Genomic DNA, 15,162 nt, shown 5'->3' on the forward strand with positions numbered 1-15,162 from the left:
TCAAACAATAGTCTGGAATCTTGGATTCTGGAAATTTTGTTGATGAAGCCCGGCTTTAAATTTATCTATAGTCTTCAGGTCATAAAATTCAGATATATTGAAAAATTAAAAAGTAATCAAAGAAGAAAAAAAGCTACAACTCATATTCACGAAGCAATTCAGGTGATGGAGTGCTTAGAATCTGTGGTGTGTTTGAAAGTGACGGCTATTGAAATTTTTCACAAGTTTCTGTTTATAGGTTTGAAATTTAAACCCTTCAATTTTGCATTTTTGAGAGGAAATTTGCCAGTTTTAAAACACTAATTGGGCTGGTCTTTAAATAAGGGATAAGCTGCTTACAAAGAATTCTTGGAAATTTTAAAGCAATTAATTTAGAGTTTTTTTTAAACTGATTTCTTCTGGATTCTCTCTCGTTTGTATTCAAGGTAATCAAAAACCAATACAATCTTTGTCACTTCAAAACGGAAATGACGTAATCGACTACCGGTTTAGTTGTAAAATTATGTAAATTAAAAAGTGCAACTCAAATTGGACTAGGGCTGGCAAGAAAAAGAAAAATTATGTAACAATCAATAATTAGTTTAAAAAAAATAACATTGTGTCAAGTCTTCATGTGAGGCAAATCATACAAATTGAAAAGTAATAAGAAAATATGTAGTAACAATTAAAAGAAGTCGCACTTAAAAAACTTTAATCATCCTCGGCCTTGTCCGAATTTACTTTATTCACTACTGTTGAATTCTGACTAAAGGGATCTACTTGTTTTCATTTCTTGATAGCCTGAGTCAAATCACTTGGGATCACTCAGTCATGTATTCCACTTAAGGACCTGAGAACAAGTTGCTTCGTTTTCATCAGGGACGAAACACTCGAGACATGCAACAAAACTTGCACTTTACTGAAAAAAATACAAATGAATGTCAATTGATAGTTTTATATACATACACTGATAATTAGTAATCAAAATTGTAATATTATATTAAAGTTATAAAAGTAAAAACATTTATATTTTTTTCAGGAAAGTGCAAATTTTGATCTGGCCTTGGGAAGGCATAAGTGTTTTGAGCCCATCTTATGTTAATTTCTGCTCGTTTTGAGTTTGATTCGGATATTTATTGTAATTTCTGTTCGTTTTGGGTTTCATTTATTTATTGATACTGTTTTGGGGTAGTTTCACGCTTGGTAGATTATTTGATTTTATTTTTGTTCATTTTTTGTTTGATAGAGTTCTTTGCTTTTCTTTGAAATTTTTTTTTTCTGTAAAGTTTTTTTAATTAATATTAGGAAAAAAATAAACAAATCCAACGAAAACAGAAAAAAACACGGGAGATTGAGAACAAAGCAACACACAAAAGAAAACAAAAAAAAATTTTAAACAAGAAAAACGGGTTTTAATTAAAAATTTAAACGGGCTTGTTTAAAATTTTTTTTTTTTTTTTTAATGGAAAAGCAGTGTGGTCTAAGAAATTATTTACACACAAAAGAAGGTGCAAAGACACGAGCTCAGGGATATAGACAGGAAAACACAGAAATGAATTATCAAACTATAATGACAGACCCTAATAAATGACAAAATACCGGAGAAAAGCTTAGAAAAAAGAACATAGGAGTGATAGAACGTAAATAGAGCAACGAGCATTTCATGATATGCCAAAACTCCAAATAAATCCTTATTTTTGTAGTGATTTTGGAAAAGATTAATGAAGTGACACCCCTCACTTATCTGCATAGCATAATTACTAAATTAATTTAACAAATGTTTAATTTATCAAAATAAAAAGTAACAAAGTTGGTTACAAATGATGTTGACAGTAAAAGCTTAGTGATAACGTAAGTTATAATGACATCACTACCATCAGTATACAGTATAGTCAAACAGTTGCGTGTTAAAGAACTTAAGGAGTGATGCGGCATATTAGCAACCGACACTCTAAAAAACGGTATTTTGATATCAATAGATGTATCGAAAGAACCGAATTATTACGCTGATTCCGAATATACAATGTTCATTAAATGTTACCAATCAAAAGCTACGAGCCTGAGAAAATTTCCTGATTTTCCAAAAATGAGGGAAACGGCCCCTAAAAGTCAAGAAATCAAATGAAAATCAATCCGCAAATTAAACGTATCAGAGAACCCTACTGTAGATGTTTCAAGTTTCCATTTGCGAAAATACAGAATTTTTTATTTTTTACCAGAAGACAGAGATTTTTTTCAGGGGTCATCGCATCGAACTTTTTCACGGAAGAGGGGATTCTTGTCACAATTTAAAAACAATAGTATTTTCTAAAAATGAGAAAAAAATCAGAAATAATCTACAAATGAAAGTGCAATAATAATTTTTTTTTACCCGGAGCCATACATAAGTAATTTTCCCCATGGAATTGTCAGCTAGATTGGAATTGTTTGGAGAAGTTTTCTTGCAGGCGAGGGTTGTAATTTACGTGGGAAGAACTTTCCATGAGGGGAGGCAATTGTCCACAAAGGGAGAGCCGGATATCCCGGCATTATTTAAAGACGATCAGGAATTAAATGTAAAAAACAAGTTTTTTTAATTGAAAGTAAGGAGTAACATCAAAACTTTAAACAAACAGAAATTATTACGCACATGAGGGGGGTTGTCCCCTTCTCAATACCTTGCTCTTTGAGCCAAAGTTTGACTTTTTGTACTAATTCTTTAAGAATGACTCCCGAAAGACAATTAATCAGAACAACAAGAAGCTTTTTTGAAATACTAAAAAAACTTAAGCGTGAAGAACACGGTATTGCATGGCTAGGCAGCATTAGTCTGATAACCTTGGCAGAAAATAAAACAAGATATATCAATGCAACAAATGTAAAAAATTGATGTTCCTTTTTTCAAGACTGAAGGCTCAAAATCTCCAGGTAAGAGTTTTTTTTACTATTGTAATTCCAATATTGCCCTTTTATTTAGATCCACAGTCCTTTTTTGAGAGTCTCAAGCTATTTTTAAAACGTTTCTGGAAGTTTAATTTTGTAGCAAACTTTTATTTTGGGACAAACCCATATAAAAGTTCTCATCCTTGAACAACCTTTAAGCAAAATCTTTCGAATTTAACAGGTTTTTTTCTAAATGTGCTTAAAAATTTTATTACTTTGGAACATGCACTTGGTTGCAGCTACTTCTCCAAACATGATATGTTGTTATTGGTCGCTACTTAGTTATCGATTGTGGCCTTGAGAGATTTATATAAAGCATGAGCTATACCGGATTATCGACACTTCTTGACTACTAAGGTCCTTGCGTTCCCGTAGTGTTACTATAGCCTCACTTGATATCTGGGTAACGTAATTACCAAACTAAAGTAAAACCCACTGGGCCACAACATTATATGAATGAGCTGTTAATCTTATCTTCCTAAATTTCATTATATTTGCAGATGATCCTTACATGTTGAATAAAATCACATCTGCTAATGAGTCCATGTAATCATAAATAGGAATACGTTTCTCTGTCTGTCTTATAAACAAGTGCCCAACAAACCGAAGATTGGACCGAATGCTTACGGTATAGATTAATGTTCAATTCTGAAGACAAAAAATTAATTCTCATCTTTAAGATACCTGCCACATATAACGATTGCGAAGTATGTACCCTTCTTTATATATCAGAAAAATTCCTTAGAAGTATATTAGTTATGATATAAGTTGGTCAGGCTTTGCCTTTTAACAACGCGGTCAAGGGCTTTGAATTTGATCGGCCCTCTCTCGATATTTCCTTTTGAAAAAACTGTAACCCAAACCTAAAATCGTCAAAACAATGGATATAACTAAAAAACACCGGGTCCTATTTTCATTTTGATTTATACAGATGGTTACGGATAAAACTGACTGCGTTTTCACTATAGTTTCAAGATGTGCATCAGTCTTAATCAGCTTAGTTTTTTAGATGTTGTTGTAGCTTAAAAGAAATTCAAAACTTTGTTAAGAAGACTTTTGTAGTTTGAATTTTCAAATTAATTCTCGTTGTCCTATATATTCTAGCGACATATTTTGATTTGCTACATTTTGTTAATCATTAATTCAAACATTTTTTCCATACCATTGGCTTAGCACTTCCAATTCATTCATTTTGTTGGATAATTTTGAAAAAAAGCTACTGCAGAGAGGTTTGAACTTCAATCCTGAGAGAGACAGAAGCTAATGGCAAAGAAATTCTGTGATAAATGTCAAACCTTTGAATGGAAGTAGGTTACCAGTGACTCTGCTTCTAATCTTCAGGCCTAATTGAAAAAATATAAATATATTTAAACAATTAATTCAGACTCCATAATAAAATAAAAGTTGTAAATAGTATACTATATAGTTCTTAGCATCAGATAACATTTATAAGTATATCTCTCCAATTAGAATTGGAGAGAGATATTAAGAGGAACTAATTAAATTAAAATGAATATTGAATATATAATGATTCAATTGCTTAAAGCTCAACAGTTCAATTTTTTTACAGTAATTTTAATTTTTATTTTCAATGTTGTAATTAGTACAAAAGAGAAAAATGTAGTAAAATTCGCTTTCAGTAAAGTGCCAATGATACAGTTAGCTTTAGACTTATACACTTGGGGAAAGTGAAATATATTAGAGTTTCACTTTACAAATTTGTACTTTGCGTAGAATCAGTTTTTTTATTTATTTAACCTCTTAGTGACAGCTAAGTATTATTTGTTAGTTTCATTAAGGCCTTTGAAAAACATAACAAATTACTCAATAATTATCTTTTTTCTAGTTTTCCTTCTGTCTTTTTTATTTTTCATTTTTTAGGAAGATAAATTAAAAACGAATAGAAATAAACAGAAACAAGTTTTTTTTTAACAAAAGAAAAGAGTAAAGATATGTTTTAAGCAGAGTTGAAAAAAAAAGAAAAAATAACAGCAGTTAGAAAATTTTCACAAAGAAAAGAAAATAAGCTTAAAATGAGAGAAGTTATGAAAAAAATAATAGGTCAACTAGCCAAAGTCACCCCCCTGGAAACAGCCTTGGCTGTAAATCCCCAGTGCGAAGTTTTTTTTAGCTGAGACAGTCTTCCAAGGGTTTCAGGCTCCATTCCAAAATATTAAAAAAAAAAAAAACTATTTCTGATTATACAATCAGTTGAAACTGGGCTCACGTAATGGCTACTATTTCTGACGAAGGATTAATTAAAAAAAAATTGTTACTACACAGTGTCTTGAAATATATTTCTTTGGTACCATGAGCCTTTGTTCCTCCTTAGAAGGTTGTAGTTTGTATAAACAGCAATTGACAGCTAATTGACAAACAGCTATTGACACTAAGACATATGACTGTCACCACGTCCCACTGGTCAGAACACTACAAAATATGATATGTGTCTCTTCCTTCCTCTATAGGCCATGTTGTATATGCAGGGTTTAATGTCATACACTTATTACAAGTTGAATTCTTTGTATATAAATCTCATAATATTATTTTAAACCCACTCCCCACATCTTGCCTACATGTGTTTTTGCTGAAAATGTGTTTTTTTTTTGTACCCTAGTTTTTAGTATCTTATGTATACCCTGGCCCTTTTTACTTCTGAGCCCTTATCTTTCCATCTATTATAGTACGTTTGGAACTTCAAATTTGACTTAACACAAGATGAACGATTCATAGAAGCTGCCAAAGATTCCTTTGGTGAAGATACAACAGAAATAGAACATAGAAAAATGTGTTCAGGTAATGGTGGAGACTTTTTGTCATGTGTCATCGAGCATAGGGATATGGTGAAGAAAGGAACAAGTCAAAGTTTCCTTAACAAGATGGGCACAATACTTTTCAGTGATTTTAATTATATGAAACAATTTGCTGCAGGATTCCTGCAGCAAATCGCTCTATGTCTTAGTGCTTTAGAAATATTTAAAAAAGCTTCTAAAGTAAAATTTTGAGTTCGGGGGAAGGGGGATTTCAAAAACATCTTCCCATAATATAATTTGTCCTCTGAAGTCAATTCTGATATTTGTAGCACTCTATCTATTAGTGCTTTAGAAATATTTAAAAAGCTTCTAAAATATAATTTTGGAAAATTTTGAATTTGGGGGGAAGGGGGATTTCAAGAACGTCTTCCCATAACATGATTTGTCCTATAAAGTTGATTCTGATGTTTGTAGCACTCTATGTCTTAGTGCTTTAGAAATATTTAAAAAAGCTTCTAAAGTAAAATTTTGAGTTTGGGGGGAAGGGGCATTTCAAAAACATCTTCCCATAATATAATTTGTTCTCTGAATTTGATTCTGATATTTGTAGCGCTCTATCTATTTGTGCTTTAGAAATATTTAAAAAGCTTCTAAAGTAGAATTTTGGAAAATTTTGAGTTTGGGGCAAAGGGGGATTTCAAAAACATCTTCCCATGACATAAATTGTCCTCTAAAGTTGATTCTGATGTTTGTAATGCTCTATGTCTTAGAACTTTAGAAATATTTAAAAAAGCTTGTAAAGTAAAATTTTGAGTTTGGGGGGATTTCAAAAACATCTTCCCATGACATAAATTATCCTCTAACATTGATTCTGATATTTGTAGCACTCTATGTCTTAGTGCTTTATAAATATTTAAAAAAAACTTCTAAAGTAGAATTTTGGAAAATTTTGAGTTTGGGGCAAAGGGGGATTTCAAAAACATCTTCCCATGACATAAACTGTCCTCCAAAGTCGATTCTGAGATTTGTAGTTCTCTATCTATTAGCACTTTAGAAATATTTAAAAAAGCTTCTAAAGTAGAATTTTAGAAAATTTTGAATTTGGGGGGAAGGGGGATTTCAAAAACCTCTTCCCATGATATAATGTGTCCTCTGAAGTCAATTAGCACCCTATCTTTTAGTGCTTTAGAAATATTTTGAAAGCTTCTAAAGTAGAATTTTAGAAAATTTTGAGTTTGGGTGGAAGGGGGATTTCAAAAACATCTTCCCATGACATAATTTGTCCTCTAAAAACGATTTGGTTATTTTTACTGGTCTATCTCTTGTCAAATCCTTTCCCTAATTAGGCCTAATAAAGTTTAAATGGCTTATCTACACTTGCCACCTGCATGCTACCCTTAAGGGTTATGATAAACAAAGTTGTGACATCACAGACCCACTTTCATCATACTATAACCAAAGTCAGCATGGGAAGAAAATTAAATGGCTTATAATGGAAATAGGATTTTGGAATAGGCCTATATTTTAATGAACAATGTTAAAAGCTGAAGTTGTGTAAGGTAAGCAGTAATTTATAATTATGATAGTAATATAGGATGAAATGTGAGCTAAAACAACTAGTAGGCCTACTCAAAAGTAGCTGAAGTAGAATTCTAAATTTTAGGCCTATAATGTTTCATTCTGAGGGGCCAACAACTAAACTGAAAACAATACTTCAAAAGAACTTCCCATGGCATAATTTATAGCCTGAACCCCTTCACCCAACATAATAGTCGTCACACAGGTCTTTTCTAAAAAATGGTCAATAAAGCATTTTTACCTTTTCAATATATACGCCTTTATACCAGCACTGCCAAAAGTTTTGAGACAAACAGTACAGTACAGGGCTTCTGACCAGAATCATGCCACACGGATTTTTCAGCACCATCTGAAAATGCGTAAAAATTTACCACTTGCGTCATCTTGGGACCTTTGCGTGGATTATATTTAACGCTAAATAAAAGTTCAACTACGGATAAAATGACTAAAATTAACACGCACAATGATGTTTTTCTTGTGACATGTGTGCTCAAGATTAAATACTTCCCGCAGAGAAAATTATACTAACCAGTCAGGGAAAATAACTTGTATAATAAATTCACCCTAGTCTTATAAATTTTTTGAAAAGCACAACAGAAGAGGATTAGACTACCTTCCTCCACTGGTGTAATTTCGTTTAATATCCTGGGGGGGGGGGGTAGAGTCGGAGCCACTTTTTTCAAGGGAAGTGAAAATGACAATGATAAACTAAAAATGAGCCATATAGTGCCATAAAACCAAAAGTATATTAAAGAATACTAATCTGAATCTTTGGATGCTCAAATTATGCAGGCCATTCTTATTTTTGACGAAATTTTTAAAGACACTAAATTTCAGCTGGGGGGGGGGGCTGTTGCCTTTTGACCCTTAGAAAATTAAACCCCTGCCCTCCTCCAGTTTAAAAGAGTTGTCCTGATGGTAAAGTATGTTCTATTTCCATTGTTATTTACATGATTCATCCAATACAAAAAAACACAACAAAAAAAAAACAAAGAAGTAGGACACCAGACTGCTTGGATGCAGCAGATAACACATTCTTTTTTAACTCCAAAGCTACGAGGAAGCCATTTAGATCTTTCAAAGAAACAAAAATAGCACTGAAAAATCGTCATCAGTTGATAATTTATAAGATGATAGTTGATAGTTGATAAGATGCTGATAATTTGATATGCGAGTTTTTGAAATATTGTGGTTGCAAAGTTACAGAGGAATTACTGATGATTACTATTATAATTTTGGAAAAACAACATGTACCTAGTGATTTTTAGAAACCTTAGTTAAACCCCTTTATAAAAAAGGTGATAAAAGTCAGTAAGGTAGTTATAGAGGCATTAGCCAGATTTCTGCAGTAAGCAAATTGATTAGCGTCATACATGACAATAAATATTGACTAAGATATACTGTAGATAAAGTTCTAAGAGAACTCTAGCAATTGAGAAGTATCTGAATCGTCAGGTCCGTTTAGTCTTCAAATAATTTTTTTTTCTTCCGACCTAGCTTTTTTTCTTGCTAATCTAGGGCACCACTTTTGTTGTGTTTTTTTTCATGAAAATACCCCAAAAAGTGTTATTCAAAATGCTGCAATTGGGAAAAAGAGACGACAAGAACCAAGAAATAGACATCACTGGAAAACTGGATGAAGCATTTTTTCAAGATACTGACAAAGATAATTTTAATCTCCTAAGCCAAAATTTTTCTTTTACAGAACAAATACGGCAATAGGGGGGAGGGGGCATAAGCAAGTAATTTTAAGTTTATTTTTTTACAGTAGTTTTATTTTTCAAGACAGAAATTACCATTGAAAAATATATGACTGACAAAGACTCACAAATAATCTAACCCAGCATAGGAAAGGTTATAATCACCAAAGCCGTATGAAACATGTATGGTCCAAAACCCCTATGCCTTCCCAAGGCCAGAAAATAATTTGCACTTTACTGAAAAAATATAAATTTTTACTTTTATAACTTTAATAAATCAAATAATATTAACATTTTGATTACTAAATATCAGTATATGTATATTAAACTGACAATGCACATTCATTTGTATGTTTTTCAATAAAGTGCAAATTATAATCTGGCCTTGGGAAGGCATAGGGGTTTTGAGACCTACTCATGTTAATTACTGCTCGTTTTGAGTTTGACTCGGTTATTTATTGTAATTTCTGTTCGTTTTGGGTTTCATTTATTTATCGATGCTGATTTGTGGTAGTTTCACGCTTGGTAGATTATTTGATATTTTTTGCTCATTTTTGGTTCAATGGAGTTCTTTACTTTTCTTTGAAAAATTTATTTTGAGGAAAAAGTATTTTTAATTAATTTCTGTTAGCTTGATACTGAAATAGTCTGTTCAGGGAAAAATAAAATAACTCTTTAAATCTTGTCGTTTTTTAAGACTTTATAGTTTGACCTGCTATGTGTATGCCGGAGAAATTTTTTTTGATAGCTTTGATACACCTACGATATTTTGATTTGGTTAAATTTTAAGAGCAGAAGTAGCCCCAAAAGTTTGAACATAATACCCTCAGTCGTTCTTGGGATACTGCTGACATGCCTTATTAGGAAATTAGCATTAACACAGTACATTTTGGTTTAATCTTAAGGCAACCTTTAGTTTTAAACATAATGGGCAAATGGGATAGTGGGTGTGGGAGGGGGACTAGTTGCCCTCCAATCACTTTCGACTATTAAAAACGGCAATAGTCCTTTCTATTTTCAATTGAATTAGCCCTTTTCGAAGTTTCTAAGACAACTCCTTCGATTCGAAGTACACTTGTCTAAACAAAAAAAAAAGAGGAAAAAAGAATAATACATTGTACCCATATTGATCTTTACTATAAAAATGTCAAGCCTTCCAACCACTTTTGACTATTAAAAAGGGTACTAACCCTTTCAATTTTTAATCGAATGAGCCCTTTTTGAGTTTCTATGACAATGCTTTCTATAAACACCTTATATGCCCCAGGGCATAAATTACAACCCTTGCCCTAAGGGCTGTTAGGGGGTTGTCATCCTCAAACGCCTAATTTCCAGAACTTTCAACTACGTTAAACAAAATAGCTATCTCAAAATTTTGATTGAATGTGTTTAGGGAAATGGTGGGCGTGAGAGGTGCGTTTAGTTGCTCTCCAATCACTTTCAACTATTAAAAAAGGCACTAGCCCTTTCAATTTCCAATCGAATGAGCCCTTTTGAAGATTCTACGACAACGTCTTCAATAAAAATATTATATTGCCCCAGGACATAACTTACAACCATTGCCCAGAGGGCTGGGGAGGGGGTGTCATCCTCAAAGACCTAATTTCCAGAACTTTCAACTACGTTGAAGAAAATTGTTATCTCAAAATTTTGATTGGATGTGTTTGGGGAAATGGTGGGCGTGAGAGGGGGGTTAGTTGCCCTCCAATCACTTCCGACTATTTAAAAGGATACTTGCCCTTTCAATTTCCAATCGAATGAACCCTGTTTGAAGTTTCTACGACAAAGCTTTCTATAAAAACCTTATATGCCCCAAGGCATAACTTACAAACCTTGCCCTGAGGGTTGTGGGGGTAGTGTCATCCTCAAAAATATAATTTCCAGACTTTTCAAGTACGTCGAACAAAATAGCTATCTCAAAATTTTGACTGGATGTGTTTGGGGAAATGGTGGGTGCGAGAGGGGCGTTAGTTATCGTCCAATCACTTTCGACTATTAAAAAGGGCACAATTCCTTTTAATTTCCAATTTAATGAGCCCTTTTTGAAGTTTCTACAACATCACAATCTATAAGACCCTTATAAGCGCCCAGGGCAGAACTTACAATCCTTACTCAAACGGCTCTGAGGGGGTTATCATCCTAAAAAACTTTATGTCTAAGACTTTTAACTACGTTGGACAATATGACCATCTAAAAATTCTGATTGGATATGTTTGGGGAAAAGGCTGGCGTGAGAGGGGGGTTAGTTGCCTTCAAATCACTTTTAACCATTGCAAAGGGCACTAGCTCTTTCAATTTACAATTGAATGATTCCTTTTTGAAGCTTCTACGACAACGCTTTCTATAAGAAAAAACTTATATGCCCCAGGGCATAACCGAAAACATTGCCCTGAGGTCTTTGGGGGGAGTGTCATCCTCAAAAACATGATGTCCAGACTTATCAAATACGCCGAACAAAATGGCTATCTAAAAATTTAGACTGGATGTGTTCGGGAAATAATGGGTGTGAGAGGGACGTTAGTTATCCTCCAATCACTTTCGACTATTAAAAAGGGCACAAGCCCTTTTGATTTCCAATCGAATGAACCCTTTTTGAAGTTTCTACAACATGACTACCGTATCTATAAAACCTTATATTTGTCCAGGGCATAACTTACAACCCTTGCCCCGAGGGCTCTGAGGGACTTATCATCCTCAAAGACCTAATTTATAAAACTTTTAACTATGTTGAACAATATGGCTATCTAAAAATTTTGATTGGATGTGTTTGGGGAAAAGGTGGGCTTGAGAGGGGGGTTAGTTGCCTTCCAGTAACTTTCGACTGTTAAAAAGGGCACTAGCCCTTGAATTTCCAATCTAATGAGCCCTTTTTCAAGTTTCTACGACAAAGCTTTCTATAAAAACTTTATATGTCCCCAGGGCATAACTTACAACCCTTGCCCTAAGGGCTGTGTGTGTGTGGGGGGGGGGAGGTGTCATCCTCAAAGACCTAATTTCCATAACTTTAAACTACGTTGAAGAAAATTGATATCTCAAAATTTTGATGGGATGTGTTTGGGGAAAATGTGGGCGTGAGAGGGGGGTTAGTTGCGCATCAATCACTTTCGACTATTAAAAAGGGCACTAGCCCTTTGAATTTCCAATCGAACGAGCCTTTTTTGAAGTTTCTACGACAGCGCTTTGTGTAGAAAAAACAACTTATATGCCCCAGGGCATAACTTACAATCCTTGCCCTGAGGGCTGTGTCCTCAAAAACATAATTTCTATATGAAAATCAACTACGCTGAACAAATCTCAAAATTTTGATTGGATGTGTTTGGGGAAATAGTGGGCGTGGAAGGGATGTTAGTTGTCTTCCAATCCCTTTCGACTATTAAAAAGGGCATAAGCCCCTCCAATTTCCCATCGAATGAGCCCCTTTCGAAGTTTCTACGACAACTCCTTCGGTATAAAGTGCCCTGGTCTAAGACCAATAAACCAAAAAAATAAAAAAAATAGTACATTGTGCCAACATCGTTCTTTATTAATCTATACGAGTTGACACAACCAAATAAATGCGGTCCAGTTCCCAACTTGTTTGCCAAGTCTAGTCGGGTGGAATTTATCGCGTACTGGAAACTGCACATGCAAGGGTGAATAGATCAATCGATACCAGTTGGCATAAATAGACCACTTGATAACAGTTGTGAAAGTAAACTTGGTTTACACTTACCTTCTTGTACTTGCATCAGGACACAAGCTATGTAGCTCTCCCTGGCGACAGGATCTTGCAGACTGTTGAATTCCACAGTATACGGTCTTGGGTTAATGGGGTGGTAATTTCGAGCCATGAAGGGTCCAATCTGCAATAATGTCTCCGGAATCTGCCAATTGGCTCGAGGTCAGATTTGTCGGTGCTTAGCCATGTTTTGGTTTGTCTTCATGTCATTTCCTCCAATCAGGTGCTGGCTTGCAGCGTAGGCTTTGATTTGTATAAGTCTCGGCCGGTCTTCGGCAAACATGGCCAAACCAGGAGAAGTGGCGGCGTCAAATTATAGTTTTCATGTCGTACTTCTGGTCACAACTTTGGCGGATGGTCGTGTTAGGGATTCGATCACCGAGACGTAACCCCAGTATGCTCCTCAGGCATCTGTGTTCAAAAGTATTGAGGGAATGTGCCGCGACGACTCTTAAGGGCCACGTCTCGCAGCCGTACAGTAAGACAAATGGGACTAGTACATTGTAAATATGGATTTTGTTTTCCAGTGGATCTCCTTCCTTTTCCATAGCGGCTTCCCCTGCTGTGCGAAGACAGCGGAAGCTGATGCAATGCGACAATGGATTTCTTCACTACATCCGCCGTTGATGTCGATGTACTATCCAAGATACTTGAATTTATTGACAACTTCAATCTTTCTTTGGTTAAGGGTTATAGGGGTAGAGTATCCGGGGAATTGGACATAGCTTTAGTCTTGTGAATATCAATCTTGAGCCCCACTGGCGCAGCAGCTTTGGAGACTTTCAGAAGCATGTTCTGGGCTTCGCCAACGGATTCGCCAAGAAGAGCAACATCATCGACATAACCTCGGTCGACAGATTGACAACGACAAAATTGAATAGTTCGGGAGAGAGTAAACACCCTTGACTCACACCGAACTCGATATCGAATAGCGGAGAAAGTTCTCCGTTGACCTGGATGCAGGCTCGTGTGTGTTGATAGTAAGCCTGAATGAGTCGTACGATCTTAGGTGGGACATAATCCTCTTCCATCCCCATCCAAATTCCTCCCCGGATGACTGAATCGAAGACCGTAATGAAGTTGACGAAGGCAGTGACAGGGATTCGTTGATGCTTGGCTCTATGTTCAAAAATCTGTCTCAGGGTAAAAAGTTGGTCAATACAGCCCATGCCGGCTCGGAAACCAGATTGGTTGGGGTGGGTTCTTTCGTTGCAGAACTGGTTGAGTAGGATCATTGCAAAGATCTTTCCCACAATGCTCATTAGTGAGATCTCTTTGTAATATTTGCATTCAGTGCGGTCGCCTTTCTGGATGACTGGCATTGTAACTGAGTCTTGCAATTCCTGGGGAAACCGTTCCTGAGAATAGATTGAGCAGAAGAGTTCCTGTAGTATCTCAGCCTGAATAGAAGCAGCTTTGCAGACTTTGTCCGGGATAGAATCTGTGCCTGGCGTCTTGTGATTCCTCAGCTTCTTGATTGCCTCTTTGATCTCTTGTACTGAGGGATGGTGAACATTTACGTTGCTGTATGAGGCTTGTTGACTTGGTGGTACTGAGTTGTCTTTAGTATTGCTGGGCTGGAGTACAGTGGCGCTATTATTGGGAGGCGTTTGAGAGGAACGGATGTAGTGATTGGGGTTCAGCAGCTTCTGGAAGTGGTACTGCCATCTTGTGATCATGTCATCTTTTCTTGACAGAAGCATTCCATCATTGCTTCTCATTCCAGTTGAGACCTTGTTACTTTTCCCAGTTGCCTCTTCAAGTAGTTGGTAAAGCTTTCTGGTATCTGAATGACTAGCAGCCTTCTGCATATCTGCTACCACGTGGTCCCCGTACCGTTGTCTGTCCAAGTGGGCGGATTTATGGCATTCTTTTCTCAGTATTTTGAACACTGTGGACTTGGTATTTCTGATCTGTTGGTTCTGGTTTAATAGTTTGGGGGTGTCTTCTGTGATCCACTTTTTTCCGCTTCCGATTTAGTCTGTCAATGACTTTTTTAGGGGCGTCTTTTATGGTGTCTCCTCCAATCGTCTTCTACGTTGATGGTGGTTGGTTTGTTATCGTCGTCCACGGACGGGATGTCAAAACGGGTGGATAATTCCAAGCGGAACTCTTCTGCGACTACTTTATCCTAAAAAAGTGCTACATCGTATCTCGGAGGAGGTTGCGTTCATTTCCTGGATACCAGATTTATGGTTGAGGAGGCTTTAAGCAGCATATGATCGGAGCCGTTTTTGCTCCTGTGTAGGCTCAACGGTAGGCTCTAAAGTTCTGTATAGAGCTTCACCTTCGGGAGGATATTAGCAAGTAATCAACTTTAAATTGGGCTTTTCCATCTCGAGGGCGCCAAGTGGTCCTTTGGGATGGCTTGTGTTGGATCAACGTATTTGTCAATACAAGGTTATACTGCTGGGCAAATTCTACGACTCTCCTTCCACGCTCACACCTGTTGTCACATCCAAATCTTCTAACAACTCTTTCACGGTTTGTCTGGCGGCTTCCAACTTCCAAC

At 35.7% G+C, this 15,162-nt stretch overlaps 3 long non-coding RNA genes across 3 annotated transcripts in view; 2 read left to right on the top strand and 1 right to left on the bottom strand.

Annotated features, from left to right (window-relative positions):
- On the bottom strand, nt 1-7,573 carry LOC148947731 (uncharacterized). Its single transcript, XR_016142308.1, has 3 exons — nt 7,474-7,573; nt 4,064-4,244; nt 1-898 (listed from the first exon to the last, which is right to left on the bottom strand). It is a non-coding gene; the product is annotated as an uncharacterized LOC148947731 (long non-coding RNA).
- LOC148947732 (uncharacterized) lies at nt 3,582-5,923 on the top strand. Its single transcript, XR_016142305.1, has 2 exons — nt 3,582-3,608; nt 5,586-5,923. It is a non-coding gene; the product is annotated as an uncharacterized LOC148947732 (long non-coding RNA).
- The window catches only part of LOC148947733 (uncharacterized), a 26,803-nt gene continuing 18,562 nt past the window's right edge, over nt 6,922-15,162 (top strand). Inside the window, exon 1 of the long non-coding RNA XR_016142307.1 lies at nt 6,922-7,213. This is a non-coding gene — a long non-coding RNA (uncharacterized LOC148947733). The remainder of the gene's footprint in view (nt 7,214-15,162) is intronic.

The sequence above is a fragment of the Artemia sp. Qi Xiang Cuo genome, chromosome 10 (assembly GCF_049724085.1).
Source record: "Artemia sp. Qi Xiang Cuo chromosome 10, ASM4972408v1, whole genome shotgun sequence".
Taxonomy (NCBI): Eukaryota; Metazoa; Arthropoda; class Branchiopoda; order Anostraca; family Artemiidae; genus Artemia; species Artemia sp. Qi Xiang Cuo.